Raw genomic sequence first — 13,600 nt, 5'->3', positions numbered from 1 at the left:
GCATGCTGTCCAGATGTCATCTGAGCAGGTGCAGACTCTGCAGCTCCAGTTGGAGGACAGGATGAACAGTGAGAGAGGATGCCCTTGGGCCCTCCCTGAAGCATTTCCTTCTTCCTTCATCTGACCTCTCTTCTGTGGCTGACATGGTATGCAGAGGAACTGCCACTCCTGGTGGTTTATATTCTATCATGAGGGTCGCAGAGCACGGGGCATGCTCACCAACAACAATGGCTTCCACAGAGAGCTCAGAGCGGCTGCCTTTCTCAATCTTGGAGCCTTGGAGTATGCGTTACTGCTGGGGGCTACCAACACCAAGCAAAGACTGCTGGACTTACACAGCAAAATCATGTCACAGTTCTGGGGGGTGTCATGGTTTGTATGTCTTGTGTTTGAACACTGGGTCCCCAGCTGGTGGCACCACTTTTGGGGGTTGTGGAATCTTTGTGACTGTGGCCTAACCTAGCAAAGGTGGGTCACTAGGGTTGGCCTTGAAGAGCAGGTCCTTTTCTGGCTCTGGCCACAGCTTTCTGCTTCATATCTGCTTCGAGATGGGAGGAGGCAAGCCTTACTCTCCTGCTGCCATGATGGTCTATACCCACAAGCTCTCAGCCGGAGTAAGCCCTTCCTCCCTTGTGCTGCTTCTGCCAAGTATCTTTGTCACAGCAGCGCAAAAGCTACTGATGTGGAGGGTTCTGGAATCACGGTGCCAGGAGAGACAAGTTCCGGGTATTCCCCTTGGCTTGTAGATGGCTGTCCACTCTGTTTCCACAGTGCGGGTTGGTTACTTTTCTTACTGATATAGCCAAGAACTTGACAATAGTCAACTCAGGGAAGGAAGGTTCACTCTGTATTACTGCTTAAGAAGGGCTATGACTCATCCCAGTGGGGAAGGCAAAGGATCAGGGGGCAGCTGGTCATACTGTGTTCCCACTCAGGGAGCAGACAAGGGAGGTCAGCTTATAAAACCTCAGGGCCTGCCTCCACAGACACGCTTCCTCCAGATCCACCAGCTGGGAACCAAGTGTTCAAACACGGACTCTGACAGAGGCACAGCTTACATCTAAACTACAATGTGCTCTTCGTAGACTTTGTCCTACTCTCCTCTTATAATGAGGAGATCAGTCATTGTGAGTAGAGCCGACCCTAATTATCTCAATTAATTACATTTTAAAGATTTACTTCCAAATATAATCACATTCTGAAGCATGGATGGGGGGAACAGGATTTCTATATGAAAATTCAGGACACATTAATTTAATCTTAAGAGTGATAGATATGGAGGCTGGGAAGATGACTCCCAAGTCAGAATCACTTGCTGCTCTGGCAGAAGACCCAAGTTCAGGTCCCAGCATCTAATCAGGTGGCTCATAACTGACTATGACTCCATTTCCACTCTGTTTCCACACACCTTCACACACATAATATATATATATATGTATATATATATACACACACAACAAATAAATAGATAAATATTTTTAAAAGAGTAATCCACATGGGTAACTTAGCTGAAATTCATGTCTTTACCATATGTAAAAATATATAAAACACTCTCAGACTGTGATAATTGTTTTTATTATTCAGCTTCTCCATTTTTTGCTGTTCTAAGCAAGTGGTCAGACTCCTGCTGTGTCCCTATCTCAAGGTCATTTGCTGAGATGCAACAGAAGATGGAGGGTCAGGCTTTGGAACGCCTAACCCTCCATGAAATAAGTGTGTAATGTGTGCCAGACAGGGAGGAAAGCGAGGAGAATGCCATTGAGATGAGTGATGAAAGACTGGCCCACAGAATGGTCCGTGGGCGAAAGACTAACCCTGAGAGTGGTCCGTGGGCTCTCAGGAAGCAGTGGCCACTATGCTGGTGACACGGAGGTAAGAGACAGGCCCCGAGAGATATAACTGCTGGATTGTAGAAAGGATACTGGACTCCATCCCCTGCCATATGAATGTCACATAAGATGAAGCTAGATAAATACTGCTAACCAGTGCCATGGCTATGTCAGTGACTTCAGGGAGGGCAAGGGACAGGCAAGGTAGTACTCTGTAGAACCCCAAGAGCTTTGCAAATCCTAGTGTCTCCGTCTCTTTGGGATGAAATAGAAGAATAAAATAGATGGGGTGATTTTAATTCAGATATTTATTTCCCAAAGTTCTGCGGGCTTGGAAATCCAAGATCAAAGTGCCATCAGACTCCTCCATACATTTTGACATGGGGAATTGAAGTTCATCTCTGTTGTGTCTGTCTTCCACAAAGGCACTAATCTCATTCACAAGGGCTCCATCCTCGGGGTCTAATATCTTCCCAAGTCTCTACCATTACAGCACATGAATTTGAAGGAGACTCCATAACGTCTGGGCTTCACCTGCACTTGAACCTAGTGGGATGGAGGACTAGAGTTGGAGATTTAAATAACAAATTGTTCAGGGAGTTAAAAAGAGATCTATGCTGAGAGTGTGTCCACTCATTCGAAGGGCTTCTTGAAGGAATGACTACCAGATGCGCTTCAGATGATGCATCAGTGAGACTACTCTCTCCACTCTTGGGAAGAAATCTTACTGAAGAAGCCTGAAAACTAAGCGAAATCATTCCCAGGGAAGTGAGAGCTAACAAGGAAATAAAGCGAGGTAAAGCAGGGTTATGTGATATTGCAGTGATGGGAATAAGACACGAGAGCTTCAGATAAAGCCTCTGTGGGCTGAGATGATTGACAAGAAGACAATTATTTGGGAAGCAGTAGGAGTGGAAGGAGGCAGGGTCTTTGCATGACTAAGTGGAGCCTGGAGCACCTGAAGCACTCTAGTTCAAACCTTCCACCAGGGAACAGCTCCGAGGCCTAGGAAGAAAGACCAATATGTTTGCATGTACGTATACTCTAGTGAAACTGTCAAAGCAAAAACACTTAAATGGATTTGGTTGTTGCTAACTCTAATTTCTCCTCCAATGCGGTACTGAAGGGGAAGATGCTGGTAACCACATACATGTAAAGTTACTGCCAGCTGTCCAGGAAAGGAACGATGACTTCCAGGCACAATATTCCCATGCCCTGTGCCAATCCACTTGGTGTAGAAATACTATGGGCAAAGGCAGAGGTAAGTGTACATCAGTCCTTTTTGACACTGAGTACTTGGGCAGTGAGAAGGAGAAATTGACATTGCTGTGTGAAGTAACAGAAGCTGGTCTGTGGGAAATTCCTCCCATTTCAAAAATAAAACGTATGTGGAAAGACTTATTTGACTTGTCAAATACAAAGTTCTTATGACTTTATAGGCAGGTATGTCATTACGATTGCATGGGGATTCACATGTGTGCATGCAATTATCAGTAATGAGTAATTGATTCTGGTTAATCATGCTTAAAGTTAATGAAACGTATTACAAACCAAAAGAATTAGAAGTTAGACAAATTCTCTGACAGGCAGACAGAGAAAGGTGCCTTGAAATAAAGATGGTGATTTTTCCAAAATGGTTGACTTCCTTTTCACCCTCCTTACCTGAAACAAAAGCCTGGAAGCTTAAAGGGTTAGCAGGCTTTTTTTCCTCCACCCAGAAGCCCCCCCTCCAATACCATCCACAAGTTCAAGACAGGATCAGAGCATGTTAATACCACGGTTTTGGACATATCAGTCCCCCCCTTGTTCAAACTGACTAACCTAAATTAGGGAGCCTCCCTCAAAGTTCCTTCAAAATCCCTGTCCTAGAGGCAAGACTGGATTTTAGGGTCCCTTTGTCTCCCCCTCTACTTCCTAGATGGTCTTTCTCTCTGCGTGCCTGCTGTATCTGTCTGTTCCGTGTGAACATGTATAGAGGAGGCAAAGTCCTCACCGTACACAGAATCTGTGTTTCTTTTTGTTGTTAATTTTTTTATTACTTTAATTTTAATTGCTTGCTTCACATGTCAATCCCAGTTCCCTCTCCCTCCCCTCCTCCTGCACCTTCCACCATCCCCCCCAGCCTCCCACCCTGTCCCCACTTCCTTCCACATAGGGGATCTCCAGAGTCTGTCATTTTGCTCAGGGCAGGGTCCAGGCACTCCCCTAAGAGTCCAGGCTGAGAGAGCATCCCTCTTTGTGTTATGGACACACGAAGTCTGTTTTTATGCCACGGATAAATACTGATCTACTGCCCAGGGTCCCATAGGTTTCCCAGGCCTCCTCGCTGACTCTCACATTCAGGGGGTCTGGATCAATCCCATGCTGGCCTCCCAGCTGTCGGTCTGGGGCCCAAGAGCTCCCCCTTGTTCAGATCAGCTGTCTCTGCTGGTTTTGCCAGCCCATTTCTTTGCCAATTTGCTCATTGCTCCTCTCTCTCTGTCGCTGGGCTCCATGGGTTCAGTGCAGTGTTTAACTGTGGGTGTTTGCCTCTGCTTCCATCAGTCACTGGGGAATCTGTGTTTCTTCACTGGCTGATTCTATCTGCTGTGTTTGAGATTCTCCCTCTTGCTACCTGTTGGGCCTCAGAGTTTTTCCTGCCTTTTAATTCTTTATTTAACCGGTAGAGAAAATGAACCCGATCAAGACCCCTAGGCAATAACAAAATTATAATCATATCAAAAGATTATGCCATCCAACAAAAGTCATAGAGGAAAAAGATATGCCAAACAGGTAATTTAAGTCTTTTTCTTTTTCTTTTTTTTCTTGTTTTTTTTTTTTTGAGACAGGATTTCTCTGTGTAGGTTTGTAGACTAGGCTAGCCTTGAACTCACAGATATCTGCCTGCTTCTGCTGGTATTTAAGGTGTGTGCCACCACTGCCCGACCCTTTTCTTTGCCTGGATTTTGTATATTTTTGTAGTTTGATGTATATTTGCAGTATTTATCTTCTTTTTTTAAAATTTGAAATTTTGACAGGTGGTGGTGGCATACACCTTTAATCTCAGCACTCCAGAGGCAGAGACAGGCTGATCTCTGTGAGTTCAAGGCAAGCCTGGTCTACAGATTGAGTTCCAGGACAGACTATGAGGCTACACAGAGAAATCCTGCCTCCATCCCTCCTTGCAATTTGGTATTTTCTTCTTGCAAAAATTCCCTTCCATCCCTAAATTTATAATTTTTATACTATTGTTTAACACTTTGGGTCTGTCTCTATGCAGAGAATAAGCCACTGCTACCAAGAACCTTCAATTTGTTACAGAAAGAACCACAGTTAAGTCAAAGAGTCTGCCTTAGAATGTGTCAGATGAAAACTATATCACATAGTATCCTGTTCACTGTGGTAGGCACTACTCAGGAACATCAAATAGCAGAAAATGCCATCAACCTCTAGGTGGGAGCTATGAAATAAGCCTGGTGAAAACCGCTCAGCTCTCAGTTACTGCCTTGGGAAACTGCAAGGAGCTCTTAAAATACTCGCTGCTAAATCAACTGCATTCCTATTATTATATTAGACCAATGTTGACTTTAATTTTAGATTTCAGTTTTTACTGGCCAGAAGCTAAAGAGGAAAATAATTCTTATCTCCTTGATAATTTTTTCTTTCCAGTCCTGAAGGGCTTTTAAGAATTTTAAGTTTTTGTGTTTCGCTGCTAAAGTTGATCTGGGCATGGGAGATTCTTTTTCTGCCTTGCACTCAGATAAGAATCCCTTGTACTCTCCGGGTAGCCAGTAGTGTTAGGCCAGGGTTTGAGTATCTTCTCAATAGATACTCAAAAGATAAACCAACATGGAGTGAAATTACACTCAATCAACTGAATTAAGTAGAAACACAATAAAAACAGATATACATTAGCATATTCGAACAATGTTGACTTTATTTTTAGGTTTCAGTTTTTACTGGCCAACAACTAAAGAAAACAATAATCTTTATCTCTTTAATACTTTTCTCTTGCCAGTCCTGAAGGGCTTTTAAGAACTAAGCCTCTCTGAGTGTCATTGCTAAAGCCTCCAGGGAGAGGGTTTAGAAAGAGGAAAACAGCCAGCCCAAACATGTCCCCTGAAGTCACAGTGGAGCCAGTGAGAAAGCAAGCCAGACTCCAGAGCCCTCTGGCTACATCAGCAGAGCAAAAAAGTTACACGGAGGTCAGCTAGGCCATTTCCCTGGCAACAGTTCAGGGGATTTTCCTGTATTTTGTTTTCCAGCATTTGGCTAGGTCTGGCTTTAAGCATCCGGAAGGATAGTGTTTCTTTTCATCTTTCTTTCTAAAGTGAGTAACTACGGCAGCATTTGAGAGCTCTGAGTCCCAGACAAAGAGTATCTGACATTCAAAGTAGAACTTCTGGAGCTCTTGTTATTCTGTAGCTAGACTCCCTGTTACAATGCTTTTACTCCTTTTGTGTGATGGTACTAGTTATGACTAGGGTTATTGGGGATAGGGCTGGCCAATATGAAAATATCCTTATTTATATTTATAATATTTCTGTAATAATTTAAATAGCTTTTAAAAGCTTGGCATTTTAAACTAAAAGGTCGATTTATTTCCAAAACATTGGAATAATATTTGACAAGTTCATCTGCCTGCATCTGGTAAATTATTTGTAGGATTTTTAGATGTGTTGGTCACTTTGACTGTTGGCACATGCCTGTTATGCCAATACTCAGGAGGCAGAGACAACAGGGTTGCAAGACCAAAACCCGGCCTGGGCTACATACAGAGACTTTCTTTCAAAAGCCAGACATGAAGGGGGGGGGGGAATGATGGAAACATCTATGTTCTTAAAAGGCATACATTAACATGCACAAAAGTTTGTACAAGTTTCTAAACAATGAAGTATAATGTTAGTATCACAGGAAAATGTTAATCAGATATGAAATATTTCAAATACATTGGTCAGAGATCCAATTTAGAAATACATCATCCAACCATCATCAATTTTAGATAAATAACTTGAAAAGTTTTAGCATCTAGATCAAGTATATTCTATTTTTGGAGGAATACAATATTTTAACAAATGTATGTAATTTAAAAATTTTAAACTATCAGTCACTGCAGAGAAATTTCAACCAATATTACATTTCTTCTTAATCCAACATCTTCCATTAAGTGAGTGAATTTGCTTTTTCTTCTTGTTTTGGCTTGGTTTATTGTCACAGGGAAGGAAGGAGTAGATTATGTCATTGATTATGTCACTGTAATTTGTTCCCACTGAAACAAACCTGACTTAAACAGAGAAGGCAATTTTCAGTCTAAAAGCAAGATCAAATAATAGTCATAAAAACTGATTCACTTCATCCCCTCCCCCATTGTATCCTGCATTATTAACAAATGAAATCCAGATGATAGAACAATGTGAAATACTTTGTTTCATGCTTATCAAGGCAGAGTATGGCATCTAGTTAATACAGCCATTTTTTTGAAATACAAACCCTTTGGTTTTTTTACAGAATGGTGTGCTTAAGGAATTCTCAGGCTGTTAATCATTAAAGATTATCAGTCGCTTTCAGGAGGCAAGTAAATAGCTAATAGATGACCCCTGGTTCAATGGATGCTCAAAACCACAAAATAGCATGCTTTCAAAGTTCTAAAGCATTCAAAGACAGTTAAGAGTTATAGCATGAGCCAGGCGTTGGGGGCTCATGCCTTTAATCCCAGCACTCAGGAGGCAGAGGTAGGTGGGTCTCTGTGAGTTAGAGGCCAGCCTGGTCTACAGAGCGAGTTCCAGGACAGTCTCCAAAACAATACAGAGAAACCCTGTCTCAAAAAAAAAGTTATAGCATAATAAGATACTTTTGTCAGAGAGTTAACGGAATGGCGGCTATATACATTAACATTCGGGAAATAAAATGAGTTCAGCATAGCATTCGAATAATAATGCTCCTCATTAAAGATTGTTAGAACACATTGTTAATAGGATGTTTTGACATGGAAGCACATAAATGGCCACTGTATTGACAGGTAGCACAGATAAACACTGGTGTAATTTAAGGATAACTGATCTCAACAATGCTGGGCTGGAAAATTCTTCCCCTTGCTTCATGAGCTATTTAGTTATAGTAATTGTCTCTACCTCTTTGTTCCTCAATGAACAACTAGGGAATAATGATATTATTGTGTGTGGAATATTCCTTTACACTGTGTGAATATGTCACTGTGATTGGTTTAATAAAGAAGCTGACTGGCCTATAGTTAGGCAGTGTAAGTTTAGACGGGAGAAACAAACTAAGATAATGCTGGGAAGAAGAAGCAGGAGGAGTCTCAGGAATCACCAGACAGATTCCTAAGAAGCAACATGAAGAGTACAAATATGTAAAGGAGCCTTGGGGCAGCACATAGGCTAATGGAAATAGGTTGGTTTAAGTTATAAGAACTAGTTAAAAACAAGTCTAAGCTATTGGCCAAGCCTTTACAACAAAAAATAAGTCTCTGTGTGGCTGTTTGGGAGTGGTGGTCCTGAAGAAAAACTCCACCTACAATTGTGTTACAGGGTTCATTGGCATCTGTTGAAACTTCACTGAAACCAGAAGATAGGTCAGTCAAAAATAGTGCTTGGGGTGCAAGCACGAAGGCCCAAGTTTGATCCTTACTATACATGTAAAAGAGCAGTGGCAGCACACTTCAATTAATTCCAGTTCTGGGGAGACAAAGGCAGGAGAATTCCTAGTTGGCCAGTCACTAACCAATTTTGTGAGCTCCTGGGTCAGTAAGAAACCTGGCCTCAAAACTGCAGAATAATTAAGAAATAAAGACACCTGGCTGTCAATTTCTAGCCTCCACAGAAATACAAACATATAGGCACCATCACACGTTTGCTTAAGTAAATAAATAAATAAATAAAACTAGGCAGAAGGCAGCCTTACTGTTGAATATGAGATTACCAAATGTATTCAATATAAACTAAACTTTTCATATAAAAGCCAAAGGAGCACATAACATGAATTGTAGAAAAGAGATGGGGAAAGATGAATAAATAACTGCCTTGAATAAATAGAAAGAAATGATTTGCTTTTTACTTCACAGACGTGACTAATTTGCAATATCTACTATTCCCTTTCTCATATTCTTTTTGTAATAAAATGATACAGGATGGAAGAGTGGGCAGGCTTAGCAGTTAAAAACAACTGTTACTCTTGCAGAGGACCTGGGATCAATTCCTTGTACCCATATGGTGGGTAATAATCATGTAAAACCCTACTGCCAAGAGATCTAATGCCCTCTTCTGGGCTCTTCAGGAAGCTGTATTCACATGAACGCTACACACACACACACACACACACACACACACACACTTAAAATAAACTAAGAGGCTAGAGAGATGACTCAGCAAGAGCATTTGATGCTCTTCCAGGGAACCTGTGTTCAGTCCCTAGCACTCACAGTAGATGGCTCACGGTTACCTGTAATTCCATGCTCCTGGGTATCAGACACCGCTGGCCCCTGTGAGCACTTGCACACACATGCACACACCTGTGCACAAGAACATGGGCTACAAATTTAATCTGGAAAACTTAAGTCTTTTTAAGAATTCCATGCACAAAGACTCTCACTCATCCTCACCTCTGCACCTGTCCAACCCCAGCCACAGTCATTCCCAGCACCTGCTCACTCATAAGTATGTCTAGCACATACTACACATCCTACTCATACCTTCTCCTTCCTATGCATTTTTGCTATAATTCCACACATTATTTTATGTATTTTTGCCTGCATGTATGTGCGTGCAACATGTGTAATTCGGTGCCTGTTGAATGTCAGAAGAGGGTCTCAGAGCCCCTGGATCTAAGAGCCCCAGGTGGATTCTGGCAAATGAACCCAGGTCCACTGCAAGAGCAGCAAGTGCTCCCCACTGCAGAGCTGTCTCTACAGTCCCTTCTATCCCACCTTTAAAAGGTAGCTCAGTCTGTTCAAAGAATGAACTTTTTTTCTATTTTTAAATTTCAATTAGAAACAAGCTTCTTTTACATGTCAATCCCAGTTCCCTCTCCCTCCCCTGCCCCCCACTAACCCCCTATCCCATACCCTTTCTGCTCCCCAGGGAGGGTGAAGCCTTCCAAGAGGGATCTTCAAAGTCTGTCATGTCATTTGCAGCAGGGCCTAGGCCCTCCCCTGTCTGTCGAGGCTGAGAGAGTATCCCTCTAAGTGGAATGGGCTCCCAAGGTCTACTCCTATACTAGGGATAAATACTGATATACTACCTGAGGCCCCATAGATTGCCGAGGCATCCTTACTAACACCCAGGTTCAGGGGGTCTGGAACAGTTCTATTCTGGTTTCCCAGCTATCAGTCTGGGGTCCATGAGCTCCCCCTTGTTCAGGTCAGCTGTTTCTGTGGGTTTCACCAGCCTGGTCTTGACCCCTTTGCTCATCACTCCTCCATCTCTGCAACTGGATTCTAGGAGTTCAGTTCAGTGTTTAGCTGTGGCTGTTTGCTTCTGCTTCCATCAGCTACTGGATGAAGACTCTAGGATGGCATATAAGGTAGTCATCAATCTCATTATCAGGGAAGGGCATTTAAGGTAACCTCCTCACTATTGTTTAGATTGTTAGTTGGTGTCATTCTTGTATATCTCTAAAGAACCAACTTTTTGTTTATTGATTTTTTATTTAACCAAAAGAAAAAGAGTGAAGACCCAACTAAATAAAATTAAAGATGACCCTGCCCTGTGCTTAAGATGAGTAGTGGCCCTGCTCTGAGCCCAGCTCCCGACATCCCTCTGCTTCCATCCCCCTGGGCATTTTCTGTGCCTAGAGAGGACCTGCCCAGCCTGGAAGGAGCATCCTGAGTCTGGCCACACCTCAGTCTTCAGTGCCCTCCATTCTCTGCCCTGTGCTTGAACCCCTGCCCTCTGCTTGAGTCTTTAGTCCCCTCTCGTCTCTGCGCTGTGCTTGAGAGTGTCTCAGACCCACCTGCTCCCATGGGAGAATTGGACCTGCTTGGAAGGGTTCCTTAGACCCAAACCCACCAGGAGAGGAAGAGACCCCATGAAATCCCACTGAAAGAAAGGATGGGAAGAAGGCAATATAAAAACACAGTCAACAACAAAAGAACCAGCATGACACCACCAAAGTCTAGAAACTCTACACCAGCAAGACCTGAACATACTAACACAGATGAAACAGAAAAGAATGACCTTCAAAACAACTTCCTGAAAGTCATAGAGGCCCTCAAAGATGATACGAGAAAATCCCTTAAAGAAATGAAGGAAAACACAAACCAAAAAAATGCAAGAAATAAACAAATCTCTTAAAGAAAGCAAGGAAGCCAAGACAAAAACAATCAAACAGACGAAGGAAACAATTCAAACAGTTCAATACCTGAAAGCCAAAATGGAGACAATTAAAAAAAACCCACAAACTGAGGTAATGCTGGAAATCGAAAGGCTGAATAAATAATCAGGAACTACAGATGCAAGCATAACTAGCAGAATACAAGAGATGGAAGACAGAACCTCATGCACTGAAGATAAACTAGAGGAAATAGATTCATTGACAAAAGAAAGTCTTAAATCCAACAAATTGTTAACACAAAATATCCAGGAAATATGGGACACCGTGACAAGACCAAATCTAAGAATAATAGGTATAGAAGAAGGCGAAAAAGCCCAGCTCAATGGTTGCAGAAAACATATTCAACAAATTATAAGAGGAAACTTTCCCAACCTGAAGAAGGAGATGCCTATGAAAGTACAAGAAGCTTACAGAACACCAAATAGACTGTACCAAAAAAAAGGCCCCTTGCCACATAATAATCAAAACACCAAACATACAAGAAGCACACTTCAATTTCAAAGACAGACGCTACCTCAAGGTTAAGAGTTGGAAAAAGACTTTTCAATCAAATGGACATAAGAAGCAAGTGGGTGTAGCTATCCTAATATCTAACAAAATAGACTTCAAACTAAAATTAATCAAAAGAGATGAAGAAGATCATTTCATATTCATCATAGGAAAAATCCATCAGGAAGAAGTCTTAATTCTGAACATATATGCCCTAAATAAAGGCACCCATGTTTAAAAAAGAACATTACTAGAACTCAAATCACACATTAAACCCCATACACTTATAGTGGGAGACTTCAACATCCCACTCTCACCACTGGACAGGTCCACCAGACAGAAACTTAACAAAGAAACAATGGAACTAACAGAAGTTATCACTCAATTGGGTTTAACAGACATCTATAGAACATTCCACCCAAACAAAAAAGAATATACCTTCTTCTCAGCACCACACAGAACCTTCTCTAAAATCGATCACGTACTTGGCAATAAAGCAAACCTCAACAGATACAAAAAAAAATTGGAATAACGCCCTGTATCCTGTCGGGCCACCACAGCTTAAAATTAGAATTCAATGTTAACACCAATTGCAGAAATATCACAAACTCATGGAAATTGAACAATGCTCAACTGGGTAAAGGAAGAAATAAATAATGAAATAAAAGACTTCCTAGAATTCAATGAAAATGAAGGCACAATATACCCAAACCTTTGGGATACTTTGAAAGCAGTTCTAAGAGGAAAATTCATAGCACTAAGGGCCCATGTGAAGTAACTGGAGAATTGCCACACTAGAGAATTAACAGAACACCTGAAAGCTCTAGAACAAAAAGAAGCAAATTCACCCAGGAGGAGTAGACACCAGGAAATAATCAAATTGAGAGCTGAAATCAATAAAGTAGAAACAAAGAAAACAATACAAAGAATCAATGAAACAAAGAGTTGGTTCTTTGAGAAAATCAACTAGACAAACCTTTATCAAACCTAACCAAAAGACAGAGAACATTCTAATTAACAAAATCAGAAATGAAAAAAGGGACATAACAACAGACATTGAGAAAATCCAAAGAATCATCAGGTCATACTTTGAAAATCTGTACTCCACTAAATTGGAAAATCTGAAGGAAATGGATGATTTTCTGGATAGATATCACTTACCAAAATTAAATCAAGAACAGATAAACAATTTAAACAGATCTATAACCCATAAAGAATAGATGCAGCCATAAAAAGTCTTCCAACCAAAAACAGTCCAGGGACAGATGGCTTCAGTGTGGAATTCTACCAAAAGTTCAAGGAAGAGTTAATACCAATACTCTTCAAATTGTTCCACACAATAGAAGCAGAAGGATCACTGCCAAATTCTTTTTACGAGGCTACAATTACCTTAGTAACCAAACCACACAAAGACACAGCCAAGATAGGGAATTACAGACCAATCTCCCTCATGAACATTGATACAAAATTACTCAATAAAATACTGGCAAATAGAATACAAGAACACATCAGAAAAATCATACACCATGATCAAGTAGGCTTCATCCCAAGGATGCAGGGATGGTTCAACATACAAAAATACATCAATTTAATCGACCATATAAACAATCTGAAAAAGAAAAACCACATGATCATCTCACTAGATGCTGAAAAGCCTTTGACAAAATCCAAAACCCCTTCATGATAAAGGTCTTGGAGAGATCATGGATAACAGGAACATACATAAACATAATAAAAGCTATATACAGCAAACCAACAGCCAGCTCTATATAGCTAAATGGAGAGAAACTAAAGGCGATTCTTCTAAATCAGGAACAAGACAAGGATGTCCACTCTCTCCATATCTGTTCAATACTGTACTTGAAGTTCTTGCTAGAGCAATAAGAAAACAAAAGGAGATCAAAGTGATACAAATTGGAAAGGAAGTAGTCAAACTTTCACTATTAGCAGATGAT

This window comes from Mesocricetus auratus, unplaced genomic scaffold (assembly GCF_017639785.1).
Source record: "Mesocricetus auratus isolate SY011 unplaced genomic scaffold, BCM_Maur_2.0 Super-Scaffold_100009, whole genome shotgun sequence".
NCBI classification, from domain to species: Eukaryota; Metazoa; Chordata; class Mammalia; order Rodentia; family Cricetidae; genus Mesocricetus; species Mesocricetus auratus.
This window is presented reverse-complemented; position numbering follows the sequence as displayed.